The 17698-nt window shown below is 35.9% G+C and overlaps 1 long non-coding RNA gene across 1 annotated transcript; it reads right to left on the bottom strand.

Annotated features, from left to right (window-relative positions):
• Positions 1 to 1576: 1576 nt before the first annotated feature.
• Positions 1577 to 13591, bottom strand: LOC115942776 (uncharacterized). The gene is made up of 2 exons (XR_004077356.2): positions 9450 to 13591; positions 1577 to 1747 (listed from the first exon to the last, which is right to left on the bottom strand). It is a non-coding gene; the product is annotated as an uncharacterized LOC115942776 (long non-coding RNA).
• Positions 13592 to 17698: the final 4107 nt, after the last annotated feature.

Raw genomic sequence — 17698 nt, 5'->3', positions numbered from 1 at the left:
TTTCATCAACCAGGAATGTGGAGAGGGTAGACTAGAGCAGGAGGCCAGAGTTTTGCCATATCGTGCTGGAACCGCACAGGTTAGACTAAGGGAAGGGAAGGCACTGGGGGCCTTTAAGCTCCCCAGGACTTCTCTCTGGCCCTGCTTTAGCCTTGAGCACTGAGTCTAGGTGTGATGGGCAACAGGGGCCCGTGTACCTGCCCCTGATTGCCCCATCCTGGCTAGTTTTCTCCAATAAATGCTGTGCTGGGTCTGGTGTGTGTACTGCCAGCTCATAATACTTGTTTGCCACTTAGATTCATGCTAAGGTGTATTTGTGAATGTTTATTGCAGAAGGCTTGATAATAAGGAAGATTACATAGTATAAGTGTCTAACAACTGAATATTGGTTAAATAACATACATGACAAACATGACAAAACGAGGAAGAATCATGTTGTTCTGAGAAAAAACTGTATTTTACCAATTCTATAATCCATAGTCCTTTTGATCCATCCATCCATCCTTCTTTCCTTCCTTCTGATTAATTTTGTTATTAACATTCAACAAGCCATTTTTTCCCCATGAAGTATTTATCATGTTACTTCAAGGAATTGATAATAATATCTAATCTTGTTAAAGTGACTCCATTTCCTGATTTTGCACTATATCTAAAATCTTCAGTGGTCTCTCCCATTTAAGATTTTGGTCACGAAGACTTTATAAGACTACAAATGATCTGATGCTAACCAAAGCAGCCCCAAAGATATGCCTTACAGTAGGTGACACTGAAGTATTTTCTTCTGATTAGATGGTCATTAGCATAATTATTATAGAAATGTTAAGACTTCAGTCAAGGGTGACTGTGGCCAATCAGAATTTTTAAGAAGTTGTAATCTGTGTCCACTTAACTCAGTTGAATAGCCCAACATGCACTAAAGGCATAAGGAAATACATGGGGTGTGGGGGAAATGGGGTGGTATCAGTCAAAGGGTACAAATTTTCACTTACAAATAAGTTCTGGTGACCTAAGGTGCAGCATGATGACTATAGTTAACAATACAGTATTGTATACTTGAGAGTTGCTGAGAGAGGAGATCTTAAATGTTCTCACCACACACACACAAAGGTAAATACGGGAGGTGACGGAAGTGTTAACTAATCTTATTGTGGTAATCATTTGACAATATATACATATATCAAGTCATCACGTTGTACACCTTTTATACAGTAAGTCACCTCTGTCTCAATAAAGCTAGAAAAAGAAACAAAGAAAACACAGATGAATTCTAAGAAACCACATCCCTTAGAAAAAAGCAATCTGTGAGTGGTTGGCTCTAAGCACCTTAGGGAAGTAGCAGTTAGGGCAATATTCTAGCCCAGAGGCTGGGTAATAGGTGATGGCTGCTGGGAGAGGCAAACATACAGTGGGAACAACGTGCACAGACAGGTATGGGTGAGTAATCCCAGCAGAGACTGTGGATGAATGTTAGGAAATGAAGATCCAACTATTGGGAAGTGAGCTCCTTTCTAACTTGCACTTTGTTTATATGACAATAAGTATGATTAGAAATACACAGAGATTTACACACAGAAAATTATTTTTTAAGCAACAGTTCTTTTATTTGTCGGGACAGGTGTTCCAATTGCAAGGATGAGCGTTGATATCCATTCAGAAACAATTCATCTCAGTTTCCATTAACCAGCTTAGAGCCTGGTTCAAAATGCAGTTAATTTTATTTATGTGATGTCTTCTGACTTCTGGGTGCCTAGAGAAACAGAACTCAAATTATATTCTAAGAGCAAGGTGGTAAGCAAGCTTCTCAACTTCCAAATGAACAAACAAAAGAACAAAAAGTACCAGGGGTGGGAGTTGGGGAGGGTTTGAGGTAGCAATGAAAACCAAAGTCCTTGGTTTTTGGTAAGAAAGCTCATTCTGTGATGTTTGGAAGTGGGGAGCAAACTAGCAGTTCCATCATTGTATATCATCAAAAAGAAGAAAAGTTTTTCTCCTTCACGTCTGAGCGTAAAGCAAGTACCCAGAAAGCAACTGCCTTTCTTCAGGTCACTTGAACCATATGGTGACTTGATTTCATTTGAAAATCAGTTTTGTGTTTTGATTACAATAGTCAGTAAGAACATACTGGAAAAACATACTGACATCATGTAGTTTTCAATGATTACTTATGTGGAGATCTGACTTAGAGGAGAAACTTCTCCCAGTGAGGCCATTCTGTGGCTAACCCTTCTTGTATGCAGTGAAAGTAAGTCCATTTTCTGCAAGTTTTATTTTGTAGAATGTCATATGGAGACACTCTAGTTCAGCAGTAACTAAAATGGACCCATGACCGAGACAGCCTTAACATTCCTCTCAGCTTGCCTGACTTGAGACAGACTTCTTCCTGATTTCAGCCTCCTGACCTCCCTTTTCTCAGAGCATCTGCTTTAGGAAACATGTAAATTCTTTCTCCACCCCTTTGAGATATAAACCTTTTAGAAGCCTTTTACCAGTTTTAAACCCAGGAATGTATTTCTCCTGGAGCTGGGAGTTATTTCTTTAAAATGTAATCATCAAGGGGATAGGGCTACAGTTTCTGTGGGAGAATAGGAGGCTAACTTTTAAGTTCTATGGTTGTATAGTAGCAAGCACAGATGGCCTAATCACAGAGAAAAACATTCGCAAACCCAGGAATAACTCAGTGACTCCACTCATCTCATTAGCCAACCTTCCCTCCTAATGTCCTCCAGCACTCTTCCACACTCTCACCGCAGTGCTTACAAACTCTCCTGCTTTTTATTTCAACAGACATGAACTCAAACTCAGTTCTGGCCTTGCTCTCCTGTTGCAATAGCTTTGCATAAAATCTTCCTTACTTATTTAACTTTGGTAGAATTTTTGCTTTGACACCCAAATGTGATTATCTGTGGTGGGCATGAAAGCCTCTATTATCCTGACAAGCTGCCTCATATAATTAGTGTGACCAGAAGGGTTTTTGTGGAGGATAGGGACAGGCCTGGATGAGAAAAGAATTTATTTGCATGTAGTGATAGGTCTCTACCACTTTGTCTACTCGATCTTAATGAAAATAACAGAACAAAACTACAGATTACATTTCATAATTTGTGTAACTATTGTATTACAAGTAGTTTGACAATCTCTGGTGTTAATAATTCATTGTTTTCTTTCAGGAATGTTATTGGCTGGAGTAGGGAAGAGTGTTTATACCCCCTATATCCTATGGATTGTTGGAGGCAGAGAGAGAGAGCAAGCGAGTGAGCTATGTTGGTACACCTGCATTCTTGCATACTTAGAAGAAATCAGTCTAGACTTACTGAAACCCCTGAAAGCAAATATCAGGAACCATAGAAAGAAAGCCACAAACCACCAGGAGCTTTATGCCCTCATGTTAATTGCTTCAGACTTCAGGTAGTGACCCTAAGGAGTGTTATTTTTGGAAAATATCTTTGGACTTAGAAAGATTACATCCATTTGTAGCTATCTGGTGGCTGTCCATTATGAATGGAGCTCCTTGAAATTCTTTAAAAACTAAGGAGTTGTGAAAATGTTAAACTTTCTTTTTCTTGAGACTTTTTGTTATTGTTTGTCTTATAAACCATCCCCAGCAGAATATGATTAAACCAATGAAAAAGGAGTTTGATTGTGGTGGTGATAATGTCAGTGGTGTGGGGAGAGGAGAGAAGTTTAGAATCATACAAGGAAAAATGAAGATGGTATAATTGTCATCACCAGTCATTACCTAATTAGGCTGTCCTACTCTCTTAGAAATAATAGCAAATTTAATAGCTTTATTTTATGTCAAAGATGGATCTCACAGATAACTAGCAAATTGCCTAATACTCTAAAGTTCTAAGTAAATTTCCTGAGTTAAAGTCAGTCTTTATTGGTGATGAAATCCTTTGAGAATTCTGCAATGAGCTGGGTCTGGGGGGAGTGAGATAGGAGAGGCTCTTGCTTATGACAAAAACAAACTTTGATGCCCCAAAGAAAATAATTTTCTCTAAATCAATAGCAAATCAGAACCAGACACAAGTTGATCTTTTGAAGAACTCCTAGATGTCAGAGTCTGGAACTGTTTGAAGTACTGCAGCTTAAGCTCAGAGGCTTTCTTTGAAGATCTGGTCTGAAGCAGTTGCTTCACCTTTTGGAGGTTCCTGCGATTTCAATACCCTAAACCATATAGCAGATTAAACCTAATTCCTGGACCGCTTCAAGGCCATGAATACAAGTCTTTCACATTTATTCATTGTTTTGGAGAAAGTTCTTCCCTAGGGGTGCCATTGGAATGGATATCCCCCCCTTCCCTGACAGCCTATCTTCTCTGAGAGATGAGTATAGAAGGTTGAGGTATAAAGGCATCCCCACTGTGGTCCCTGTCAAACTACTTCTGAGTCGTTTCTAGAAAGGCCAAACTTTAGCTTCCCGGTGCAGAAACTCCAACTCCAGCATGAGGTTCAAACATGTTGTGAACATGTGTTTCCAGGGACAGATGGGGGGGTGGGTGGGAGTGGAGCATGGAAGTCCCCTTTTGTTCAGGTTGCTACAAAGCTCTGAGGAGTCCACTAAGTGCTTACAGAATCCATAAGAATTCTACATTGTTAACCCAAGGTTGCAGACTCTCATCTAATAAAACATTAGAGATAATGTTTTCAAAACACTTTTTTATTGATAATACCTTATATGTTAGAGCTCTTAATCATTTAGAAAATATTTTCACAGGCATTATCTCAATCTATGAATTTCATAGTTACCACCCACCCATCCATTCTTGTATTTATTCAATCAATAATTTTGAGTAATTATTAAGTACTAGATATACCTATATGAGCTACATATTTATAAATGTATTTTTGAATTGAGGAAATTGAGGGTAAGGTTGATTAAATGACTAGTACAGCATCACAAGAGAGTAACTTTTAGATCCAGGGCTTACACGCAGAAAGTAAGGCCAATCCAGTACCCTCCTCATGACTTTTAGATTTGAAAAGCAGTTTACTCTGGCAGGGCAAATGACTAAGACCCAGTGCTTGTTGCTGTTGAGGTAAGTTTGAGCTTTAAGTATTTTTCTTTTTTTTTTTTCCCGAGAAGCGAATCTTCCTGCCATGTAGGTGGGAAGTCTAGCTCAGGAACCAGAAAAACATTGTGATATCTATGTTTCATCACTTCTAGAAGGTGAGGAAGTAGAAGAGAGAACTAAGTCAGGTACATAATGTCAATTTATATCTCCTTATGATACATTAATGGGTCTAAAATTATGTGATCACTATTCTTTGATTTGCATGTGCCCTGGAATGTTAGCCTCAAATAGAACTTGTGCTGTTATTTGTTAAATGCGTTTCTCTGAGAAGCTCACAATGTTAAAAAACTAGTCATCTTCCTAATTTTTATAACATCGTAGCAAGGAAACGGTGGTACAGGGAATTGAGATGATTTGGACAATGTCAGAAAAACTGTGAGACATAAACTGATATAACATAAACTGATTTAAATACATTTGAATTTAGTCAAAGTATCAGATAACACGGTAGTGTTAATTTTAGAACTTTCTTAATTAATTCTTGATACGTTGTATTAATTCTGGATGCACCTTATTATTCTTTTAGAGAATATGACCATGTTTCAAAAGGATATAGTTGCAGTCAACTTTTCTCTCAGTATTTAAGGAGTACCAGCAAGGAACATTGCCATGTATATTGGTCAGGGTAGACTAGGTTATGCCAGGAATTCCCGTGGTTAAAGACAATAAAGGTGTATTTCTGTATCGAAGCCAGGCAGAGGCTGGCTCTGGTCCCCAGGCTCACTCAAGGATTTTGGTTACGGGAGGTACCGACATTTCAACATCAGGTTTCAGGGTTTTGGTGTAGGAGGGGAGCGGGGAGACGGGGGAATTGCACGGCAAGATTTCTACTGCCTCAACCTGGAAGTGACACAGGGCATTTCTACTCACATTTCTTTAGCCAAGACCAGTCCCACTGGCCTGCCTAAGTGCAAGAACTCCTAGGAAATTTAGTTTCCCATACGTTCAAGGACAGGAGAACTGGATATGTGATATTTATCTCAGTATGTTTGTACTACTCGCAGCACATTGATGGGATTTGAGAGTAGAAAAAGATGAAAAAGTGTGTAAACCGATTGTCTAAATAAAAGAAAACACAACTGGCCTCTTGATACTGTGTATAATTCTTTTTAGTTCAAAGTATATATTTCTCAATCCATTTTCCCACATATCGTTGATCATAATAAAGAATTTTTACAAAAAGAATTTCATTACATACTGTATTACTCAGAGTTCTCTAGAGAAACAGAACCAATAGGGTGTGTGTCTTTGTATGGAAAGGTACCTATTTTAAGGAACTGACTCATGAATATTGAGGCTGGCAAGTCCCCAGATCTGCTGGAGATCCAGGAAGAGCCAATGTTGTAGTTCAAGTGCACAGGCCATCTGCTGCAGAATTCCCTCTTGCTAGGAGGGGGTCAGGCTATGGTTCTCAGGAATTCTCCTGATGAGGCCCATCCACATTAAGGAGGGTAATCAGCTTTATTCTAAGTTACTATTTTAAATGCTAATCTCATCCAAAACAATGATTATCACAGAATTATCCAGAATAATGTCTGACCACATATCTGGACACCATGGCCCAGCCAAGCTGACACATAAAATTAATCATCACACATACTTAAGTATAATTCCACCAGCTATGGGAGCAAGGAAGATGTACTTGCCCCTATGACCAGTGCCTTCAGCATGAACTATTCTTTTATAGCCACATCCAGATTTCTGATTTCATAAGAACCAATGTGTCTAGTAACAATCCCTTCAGAATTACTGAAGATCAGTTTGCTTTTAAATATTAAGCTTACAAATGAAGTCTAAAACCTAAAGGCACTGCTTCTCATTAGTTTAGTAAATTCCTTTACAGCATTAGCTCTTCTCAGATTTTCAATCACTAACCCATTACAATTTTCTTTTTTTTTTTTTTTAAGATTTTATTTATTTGAGAGAGAGAGAGAGTGAGCACGAGAGGGGAGAGGGTCAGAGGGAGAAGCAGACTCCCTGCTCAGCAGGGAGCCCGATGCGGGACTCGATCCTGGGACTCCAGGATCATGACCTGAACCGAAGGCAGTCGCTTAACTGACTGAGCCACCCAGGCTCCCCCATTACAATTTTCTATAAAAGTTTTCCTTAGATTTTTTTCTTCAAGTGTGAAAATATTTCTACCCACTTAGATAAAATTTTAAAATGTGCATTAAAATTAGATTTCTTTCTATGTTAAGAATTAGGTACTTAGAATTAAATAGCATGTTGAAAAGTAGTAAGTGTATTGTTGCCTGAAGAAAAGTCATCCAACTTTTATAAGTAGAAGAAAGGATGAAACTATCAACTATCACATAATAGCTGAAACAGGGGACTTCATGAAATATGTTTTTCAATAGTTTTTCTTTTGTAAAGTACACCGGTAAGGCACTTAATCTATGTCTCTGAATTAATAAAACAAGTGTAATCATGTTGTCACGTATTTCTAGAGCACTGGATGAGGATTAACAAGATAATGTTGGTAAATTGCTTTGCGAATCTCAGATGAAGGGCAGTGGGTGAGAAAGTAGTTACCTAAGCACTGATTACAATATACTCACATATGTGCAAACAAGTACACACACTTCTAAAGTACACAAATGTGTATGTATGTATCATAATGTGTCTGCATGTTCCTATGTCACCTGGAGCAGGGTTCTCAACCTTGGCACTATTGACATTTTGTGTCAGACAATTTGTTGTGGGGGCTGTCCTGTGCATTGTAGGACATTTAGCAGCATCCCTGGTCTCTACCCATTACATGCCAGTGGCACCCCTCACTTCAGTTGTGACAACCAAAAATGTCTCCAGACATCATCAAATGTCTCCTGGAGGACAAAAATCACCTCTGGTCTAGAATGACTGATTTAGAGGCTAAGACAGAACCAATGGCAGGGAGTTAAAATATGAGAAAATTCATAAATTATGCTAAAAGGGAGCTTCTAAATTAAGAAGAGAATAAAACAGTTTTTTTAAGGTGATTGCTTAAAGGAGACTTTTTTTTAACTTGATATGCTGATCCCCCAAATTTATATTGGAGGAAAAAAGGACAAAAATGACTTAGATAATTTTGAACAAAATTGGCAGGGGAATTGCCCTTTTGATCAATTATTATATTAATTAAGGCAGGGTGCTATTGAAACAGGAATAGACAGCCCAGTGGAACAAGATAAAGAACCTAGAAACATACACAAACACAAGATGCCCCTTAACATTTGTAGGATCTAGTGCAAGACTGCAAATGGAAACCCGTATGCCATTTAATTAAGCTAGCAAACAATTAAGTGAAATATATTTTATCTTTTTAATCTGACATATACACAGTTATATGTATATATATTTGGAAGGCAAGATTTGAATTTATGATTCTTGGATTCCTGGAGTTCTGTCTCAGAATGTGGTGGTACAGGAGAAGCAGACCTCAGACTCCAGCTCCTGAATCTCAGCCTAACCCTATTCTCTTCCCATTCCCAAAGGTCTCATGCACATTATGTATGGACACCAGGACCCTAGCCTATACATCCAAGCTCTTTTCATGAATCCACCAACACAGCATCCACTTGGCCAGCCCTCAAGCTTATGGTGGTATGGTCTCTCTTGGGGGAAGCATGTTGTGCAGGTCATATAAGTGGGCCCAGAGTTGTTTGGGCATGGAATTCTGGGATCCAGGTTATCTATCACTAGCTAGGTTTAAAACTGTGACATGGGCTCTTGCCTTGCTGTCTCCTCTCACCATAGGAAGGGATGTGGCTGGAGGGGGACCACAGCAGACCCTCTGAAGCATGGGCCCTAAGCTAGAGGCTCCCCTTCTTGAAGTCTATGGTGGTATTGCACAAACTTATAGGGAAATGTTTTTATATGACAGAGGCTTTCAAACCAGTGGGGAAAGATAAGGGCATTCAACAAACAGTATTAGAATAATTGGTCATTTATATAGAAAATGTAATTATATCTTTTCCTTACAGTAGCACAAAATAAATTCAAAACTATATTAAATACCAAAACATTAGAAGCAAAACTTTAGAGCTTTTTTTTTTTTTTTAAAGATAAGAGAATGACTATGATCTCGGAGAGAGGATCATGTTGAGCCACAGGGGAAAGTCGGACAGATGCAACACAAAATCTATCACCACACGCTCATAATTGATATCCTGGTGAGAAGTTTAAAAGAATATTTAGTTGCTCTGTAAACATTCACTAGAACACAGTTTAGGGCCTCAGTTCAAAGATGTTAATTTGTTTTAATGAACAATGTAACTGTTATGGCCATCCTACTGAAGCAGCATTGACTGTCTCCCCTCCTCCTCAAATTTAGTTCCTGTGTCAGGCTAATAAGCCACACAAGCACCAAGAGGGTATGAAAAGTTGTATTACTCACATAATGAAGCTTTCTGGGGAGAGCAGGGCAGGCACCCAAGCAGATCAAAAAACCTAGAGGCCCAGTCTAATAATGAGAAAAAAACATTAGACAAATCCCAATAAAGTGACATTGTATAAACTACCTGACCAATACCTCTCAACACTGTCAAGATCGTTAAAACAAAGAAAGTCTGAGAAATTGTTAGGTGAGCCTAAGGAGATATGACAACTTAACGTGGTCTTATCCTGGAACAGAAACAGGACATTAGGTAAAACTAGGAAATGTGATTAAAGAATGTAATTTAGTTAATAATAATGTACCAATATTGGTTCATTAATTGTAACATACCATACTAATTAAGGTGTCAATAATAGGGGACCTTGGGTGCACAACATAAATATTATAATGTCTTTGAAGTTTTCTTGTAAATCCAAAATTATTCCAAAAATAAATCTTATTTAAAAACTGTATTAAAACTTTATTTAAAAAAAACCTGGGACCAATGGGTAAATAAAAGAGATTAAAGTCCCCACACAGGGATTATTCTTCTAAGGGAGTTTGGCATGTGAAAAGACAGTCTTATAAATCAATGGGGAAAATATTAGACTTCTCACCTTATATTACCAGGGCAATAGGTTTATTCGTACTGAAAACTTAAACATAGATGCTTATCCTCAGTATTTACAAAAATACATTTTAAATGGATTAAAAACAAATGTTAAAAGCAAAACAAATATTTTAAAAGAAATTATAGGGAATAACTTTATAAGTGGAGTAGAGAAGGCTTTTCTCACATAAGATACATATAGAATAAAACACAAAGGAAACATTAATTTGGTAAAAATTAATAAGGATTAAAAGCTAATTTAATGAGGGTTTAAATCTAAAATCTTCAACTTGATTAAAAAAACAAAATAAACAAAGGCAAAAGATGGTCATTCATCAGGATAAGATATATGCAACTCTAAGTGTCAAAGGATTACAAGCAAGAATGTATAAAGAAATTCTACAGTTTAATAAATAGAAGCCAAACAACTCAATAGAAAAATAAATGGGAAAATATATGAAAAGGCAATTAAGCGCACAAGGGGGCATGAAGAAGGCTTTTCATTGCAGTATCTTTTGTTTGTTTTGTTTAAACTTTTTTTTGAAAGCTGAGGTGAGGATTTTATTTTTTTAAATTTTTTATTTAAATTCAATTAGCCAACATATAGTACATCATTAGTTTCAGATGTAGTGTTCAATAATTTATCAGTTGGTATAACACCCAGTGCTCATCACATCATGTGCCTTACTTAATGCTCATCACCCAACTGTAATAACAAAACATTGCAAACGATCTCAATGTTTATTAGTGGAGGAAAGGCAAATACTTCACAGACTAGTCTTACAAAGATATTTTCTACATTCATTATAAACTAATGAAATATGTTATCATGTTATATTTTGAATATATATTGTTAAGGGATATATATGTTCTGAAGAAGGACGTATGAACATAAACAAACGACAAGCCAATTTAAAGTCATGTTTACCTAGTCATGAAAACAGATTCCTAAAATTATTATGGCAAAGTTTTAGTTAATTTAATTTGAATAACAATAGAAAATACAAAAAAGATTTATTAAATAGTTTTTGGCAATTCACAATGATCTTTCTCTCACTGACAAAAATTAGTGAAATTTTATTTTATTGACACTGGCAAAAGTAGTTTGGCAAAAATTGAGAAAATGACAAAATTTAGAATTAAACTTTCATTCAACTTCATACTATCTAGATTCCTTGAATTTATTAAGATTATATCTTCAGAAAAACGATATTTGTCAAACAATGTTTGAAGACAAGGACTGTTTTGTTTCATTTTCATTCCTGTAACCCCAGTCCTCTGCCCAGTTTCTAGAGCAGAGGACCCATTCCAATATCGCTGAAGGAAAACAGGAGGACTGCTTCTCAGTCACTACAGGATAGACGCCTGACCGCTAGCTGTTAAGTCCTGGTGGGCTCCAATGCAATGCTCTTGGTCATTTTAACATTATTCCCATCTACTGAATTATTTAATATTTTTGTCAATCTGATCAACTTAAAAAACATATTCTACTTGCTTTTTTAAATGTAAAATTTTAAAATGTATTTTGTTACAATAGCCACCCTTGTTTTCTGTAATTATTTATCTTCTGTAAGTTAGATTAATAGTATCTATAATTACAGTTAAATATAATATAGATTAGTGGTCCTTAACTGGGGTAATTCTGCCCCCCAGGAGATATTTGACACAGTCCAGAGATAACTATGGTTGTCACAAACGGAGGACGTCTGCTCCTGGCATCTGGAAGGTAGAGGCCGGGAAAGCCGCTATGCATTCTACAGTGCCTGGGACAGCTCCTCCCATAACAGACTTACCTGGACTTCAGTGTCGGTAGTTAACGTTGTTGAGAAACCCTGATAAATACTGCAGGGAGATGGAAAGACATTCAAAGACCAATGAGTAAACTAGTTCTCCCCATTGAGCCAGTGTGTAACAGAAATCAGAATCTCCCAGAAGAAGAGATGAGAATGCACATGAAAGGGCTGCATGTTTTGTTTGTCTGTTTTCCTTCCTTCCCTCAGGAAGTTTGGCAGAAGTGCCCCTGTCCTCTTCCCTATGCTGTAAGGAATGGGAAGTGGGGCAGAGCCTGGCTCGGGGCAAACACTTACCTCCATAGTGATTAGAAGGAGGAGTTTTTGCCCAGAATCGAGAAGACTAAGAGCAAGCCTAAAGAATTTGACTCAAAAGGGAATGAAAACCCTGAATCCCTTGGCTCTGCAACCCACAGATACATCATGCAGCTAACAAAGGAAGTGCAAGCATGCAGTCACCAACATTAGGAAGTGGCTCAGCACCCAGGAAAACCCAAGGTCAGATCCTCCCTCCATAGAGGGCCTGGGGATTGTATATGTACTTTCCCTTATCTATTTGAACACAAACAAAAACCATTAGAGAAGCATGCAAAGGCACTGAGTGTAGCTTTAGTAAATAACACCAAATGAATGAAGAAGGAAAAAAATAATAAAAAAAAATCCTGCGAGGATCATTTATAACCTTCTACAGTCACTGGTGAGACTTTAATAAGAGTATTAAAGGCCAAATAATAAATTATGTTTGGCTGCCTTTGCATATTTTTCCATAGGTTATGCAAATAATAACTGAAATTATGCTAATCTAATCTGTAGTGGCAATCTTAATCTTAACCATAAGGGCAAGAGGAAAATGCTGAAAACTTGTTTATCACTAATCTTGCTGCCGCTGAATCTGAATTAAATTAATTTTTCCACCTTTAACAAACTGGTGAGGCAAACATCAAATATATCTCACTGTAGGAAGGTTAAAAATGTTTTTATGACCCCTGTGAAATAAAATCTCTGCATCCAAAATATGTGAGTAAGCACATGGAAATCCCCCAGAACCGTGCCTGCTGTACCGTAAAATGGGTGAGCTACTCTTTTTATTAATGCTGGGCCCCAAGACAGCTTCGAGTCTAATAAGTGCCTTGTGACTAGCTGAGTGAAGGAAGTGTAGGTGCGGTGGTCTAGTCCAGAAGTCCTCATGGGACTGACTCTGAACATCAGGGGGAAATATCTGGGGGGAAACCTGGAGATACCAGGACCAGGAACAGCGAGTGCACAATTGTCATTCGTTGTGTCCAGCAAATGTTCTTCAAGCAACCGCTTTTCCGAGTCAGGAAAAGACTAAGTAATCTGGATAGGAACAGAAATCTGAGTAAGGAAAATCAGTGACACATGCCATCTTCTAGCAAGAACAGATGAGATCACAGCTTTTAGCCATGTTGAAATAAGTGACGCGAAGCATGTACTGATTACAGTGAATCAGCTGAACATCGTGTAGAATTCCACAGGAAAAGTAGCTCAGGGAAAAAGTATTTGTTCTGATGATAACATCAGTAACATAAAATCAGCATGGGACCTATAAAAATAAGACTGTAGGATCTTATTAAAGCACATAAAACAGGATCTGAACAAATGCAGTACAAAAGAAAACGCATATTAAATATAACCACAAATCAGTTGGTAGCAATAAATGCTGACAGCGTAGAGATGTTATTGGCTAGTAACATCTAGAACATATGTAACAAACACAACAACATAACATACGGTTCACACTGTATTACCATTTATTAGAGATGTTTTTAAGACTTCTAAACATATGGGGTTATTTTGAACTATCTTTTGGTCATTAGCTACTAATTTTATTACATTGTGGTAATGAAGCATTGTCTAAAATCTATTTGTTGTAGTTTATTGAGATGTTTTATGAAATAGTTCATGATCAATTTGTAAAAAAAATAATAGAGAGATGGACACAGTTACAAATAGACAAAATAGGGCGCCTGGGTGGCTCAGTTGGTTGGGCGACTGCCTTCGGCTCAGGTCATGATCCTGGAGTCCCGGGATCGAGTCCCGCATCGGGCTCCCTGCTCAGCAGGGAGTCTGCTTCTCCCTCTGACCCTCCCCCCTCTCATGTGCTTTCTCTCATTCTCTCTCTCAAATAAATAAATAAAATCTTTAAAAAAAAAAAAAAATAGACAAAATAACAGGATCATATTGAAAATTTTATTCCAATAATATTGAAAACTAAGGTGAAAGTCATTCATAACAAAATTTTTAAAATATGAATTGATTTATAACATCGAAGCAGAATCACATCAATTTACTAACCAAAAATCTAGTTGGGTAGAGGGATGGCGAGATGGACAGATACGTGATAAACGTAGAGTAAAATGTTAGTGGTAGAATCTAGGTAGTAGGTAGAAGGACCTTCACTAAAATTCCTTCAACTTGGCTATATGAGAACTTTCATAGCAAAATTTTGTGGGAAAATTCTAGGTATTTATATAGCCAATTTTTCTCGAGTCTCAGAAGAAAGATAATCTGTATCTAATATAAGTAACTCCAGGGAATTGAAAAAGTGGGAAAGATACTTAACTTACATGATAAGAATATTGTAACCTTGATAATATAGTTGGGCAAAGACAAAGAAAGAAAACTTATAAACTAATTTTTATATGAACATTGCTGCAAAACATAAGAAAATAGCTTTATGATACTGGGGGGGCAGGGACGTGTTTCTTAAGTGAGTGTATAGAGTATATTCATAAAGGGCAAAAAAGACAAAAAACACAAAATAATAAAGGAAAAAACACATAAGTTTTACTATGTTAAAATGAACAATTTGGTTCAACGGTAATCCATCATGAAAAACAACATCAATAAGAACAACCACCGCAGTAGCCGCAACAACCTGCCAACCAGCATGAGGACTGTTATCTAAAGTAAAGAATTACTATAAACCAATAAAAAGAAATAACAGAAGGTTAGGGAAACCCAATTTATAGACAATTCAAAGAACATGAAATTCCAAGGGCTGGCTAATAAATATATGGAAAAATGCTCAACCTCAGAAAATATTAGAAAAATGTTAAAAGCAATATCAAGATAAAATTCCTATGAGAATGGCAAGAATTGAAATGTTTAACAACAAATGTTGAGAAGGATGTGGGCAAATGAGAACTCCTGTACCTTGCTGTCATACTCGGAGTATAAATGAATATGATCACTACTGAAAGACAACTAGGCAATACCTAGTAAAATTGGAGATGTCCATACTCTGGAACCGAGCAATTTCAATTGCATTGATCTGCTCTAGAGAAATTCATATATGTGCACAACGAGCCATGTGCAAGAATATTACTAGGAAAAAAATACTGTCCATTATTAGAGGAGTTGATAAAAATGTCTTTTAAAATCTAATGCTATACAGAAATTAAAATGAATAAACTAGATCTACACATATTATTACAGTTCCTAAGAAAAATATATTGTAAAAATATACCCATAGAATGATAAAATTATATAAAACTTAAAAAACACTCCAAACACAGTACTATAAATTGATTTTACATACACACAAATATAGAAAATGTATGATATCATGGATTAGATGGGAATGAGGTTAGTGATTACCTCTGGTGGCAGTAATGAGTTTTAGGGGGCTTTAGATATTATTTGGATTACTTATTTCTTTTGGAAAAAACATATGGAATGAGTATTATAAATTGTTACTAATTTTAAAAATTTGCATGGTAGGTTCATGGGATAGTGGGCATACTGGTATTGTTATTAATATTTTCTGTGCTTTTCTATATATTTGAAGTATTTCATAATTAAAAATTAAAAATAGATAAAAACAATTGATATATATGGAATATATTTTGAAGACTATCATGGTCATTCTTTAGATAAAATATTCAGAGTCAAGCCAGTAGGATACCAAACACCTGAACTAAAAGTGTGGCATTTCTCCTCCACTCTGCCCCCACCCCACCTCAACTCACCCCTACTTCCCACCCATAACAAGACTTGCTTTTCCTGAGTGATGTTTTGTGATTATTTTTATGGGATTTTATTATAGAGCATTCTAAGAAACAGCTCAGGAGCTTCACTATTATATTAATGTCATTAAGGGTGGGATCTTCTTTATCACCAAGGTAAACAGACACCTGACTATATGAAACATATCTTAAATGTACTGTAATGCATTTAGCTTCAACTGATTTTCCTGTATTTATTTTCCCTATGTATGCTCTTTCTTCCTCTATTTTTAAAAAATTGTCTTAGATTGTAATATCTATAATCTAATTGCAATCTTTCTTGGAAGGAAGTCCAGGGTAAAAGTTTAAAAATAAACAGATTAAAAGAAATTATCAAGAGGATTCAAAAAAGGAGTTGATTTTCTAATCCTACTCTTGTATAAAAACAGTGATCCATATAGGGAAAAACGTATTTTATAAGCAATAATAAAATATTCTTCAGAAATGAAAGCAAAATATATATTTTTTCAGACTTACAAAAGCTAAAGAATAAAAATTATATCTGGTAGAAATTAAAATAACAAGCCTATATAAAAGGAATAAAGAATGTGGGGAAATATAAAACAATTTTTGATATTTTCAAAAGATATTTGACTATTTAGATAAAAAATAGCAGGAATGCATTTTTGAGTTTATGATACATATAGAAATAAAATGTATGACAATACAAAGTTGTAATGGGGGGGTTATAGGTATAAACTCTTTTAAGAATATTATAATTATACAATTATAATTATATAATGATACAATTATAATATATTACTTATAGTAAATTGTGATAAGTTAAAGATGTATACTATAAATCTTCAAGCAACTGCAAAAATTACAGTAAGTCAAGAAATGAAATAAAATTAAATAGTAAAAAGTAGTCAAAAAGAAAAAAGTAGTCAGTTAATCCAAAGGAGGGCAGGATAAGGGGAAAACAAAGCACAGAACAAATAATATAGAAAAAATAACAAAATGGTAGATTTAAATGCAATTATACCAATAATCACTTTAAATATAAATGGCCCAAGCACCTAAATTAAAAGACAGAATCTGTCATATTTGATTAAAACATAAGAAAACAATGTTCAATTATATTTCTTACAAGAAACTCACTTTATATAAAGACACAAGTAGGTTAAAAATGAAAGGCTGGAGAAAGATAACCCATGCTAAAACTAATTTATAAAGTTGTAATACTTATATTAATATCAATATATTTCAGAGTGAAGAATATCAACATTGATAAAAAGAGCATTATATAGTGATAAAGGCATAGAGTGCATAGCAATTTTAAACACTGGCACACCAACCAAAAAATAGAACTTTGATAAACATAAAGCAAAACCTGATAAAAATGCAAGGAGAATTGACAAATCCACAATTACCGGCTAAGATTTCAACATACCTCTCTCAATATATAACTGATAGAACAAGTAGGAAAAGAAGCAGTAAGAATATAGAATACGAGAAAAAGTAGCAACCAAGCTGGCCCAATTGACACTTTAGAAGACTCTGCCCAACAACAGCAGAATACATATCCTTTTTAAGGCAGAATATTTATCAAGATAAACAATTTCTTTCATAAACAAATCTCAATAAGTTTAAAAGGATTGAAATTCTACAACTCCTGCAGATAATTGAAGAGAAGAAAGTGCTTCTTAACTCATTCTCTGAAGCAAACATTACCCTAATACAACAACAACAAAGGCAGCAAAGTAAGAGAGTTATAGACAATGCCCCTCCTGAACATTGGTGCAAAAATTCTTAACAAAATATTAGTGAATAAAATCTAATAATAAATAAAAAATTAAAAATATCATGTTCAAAGTTTGTTTAATTCAATGTAATTTAGCA

Source organism: Leptonychotes weddellii, chromosome 12, assembly GCF_054177405.1.
Source record: "Leptonychotes weddellii isolate Sample4059 chromosome 12, ASM5417740v2, whole genome shotgun sequence".
NCBI lineage: Eukaryota > Metazoa > Chordata > Mammalia > Carnivora > Phocidae > Leptonychotes > Leptonychotes weddellii.
The sequence above is the reverse complement of the archived record's forward strand: the minus strand, read 5'-3'. Positions and strand labels throughout refer to the sequence as shown.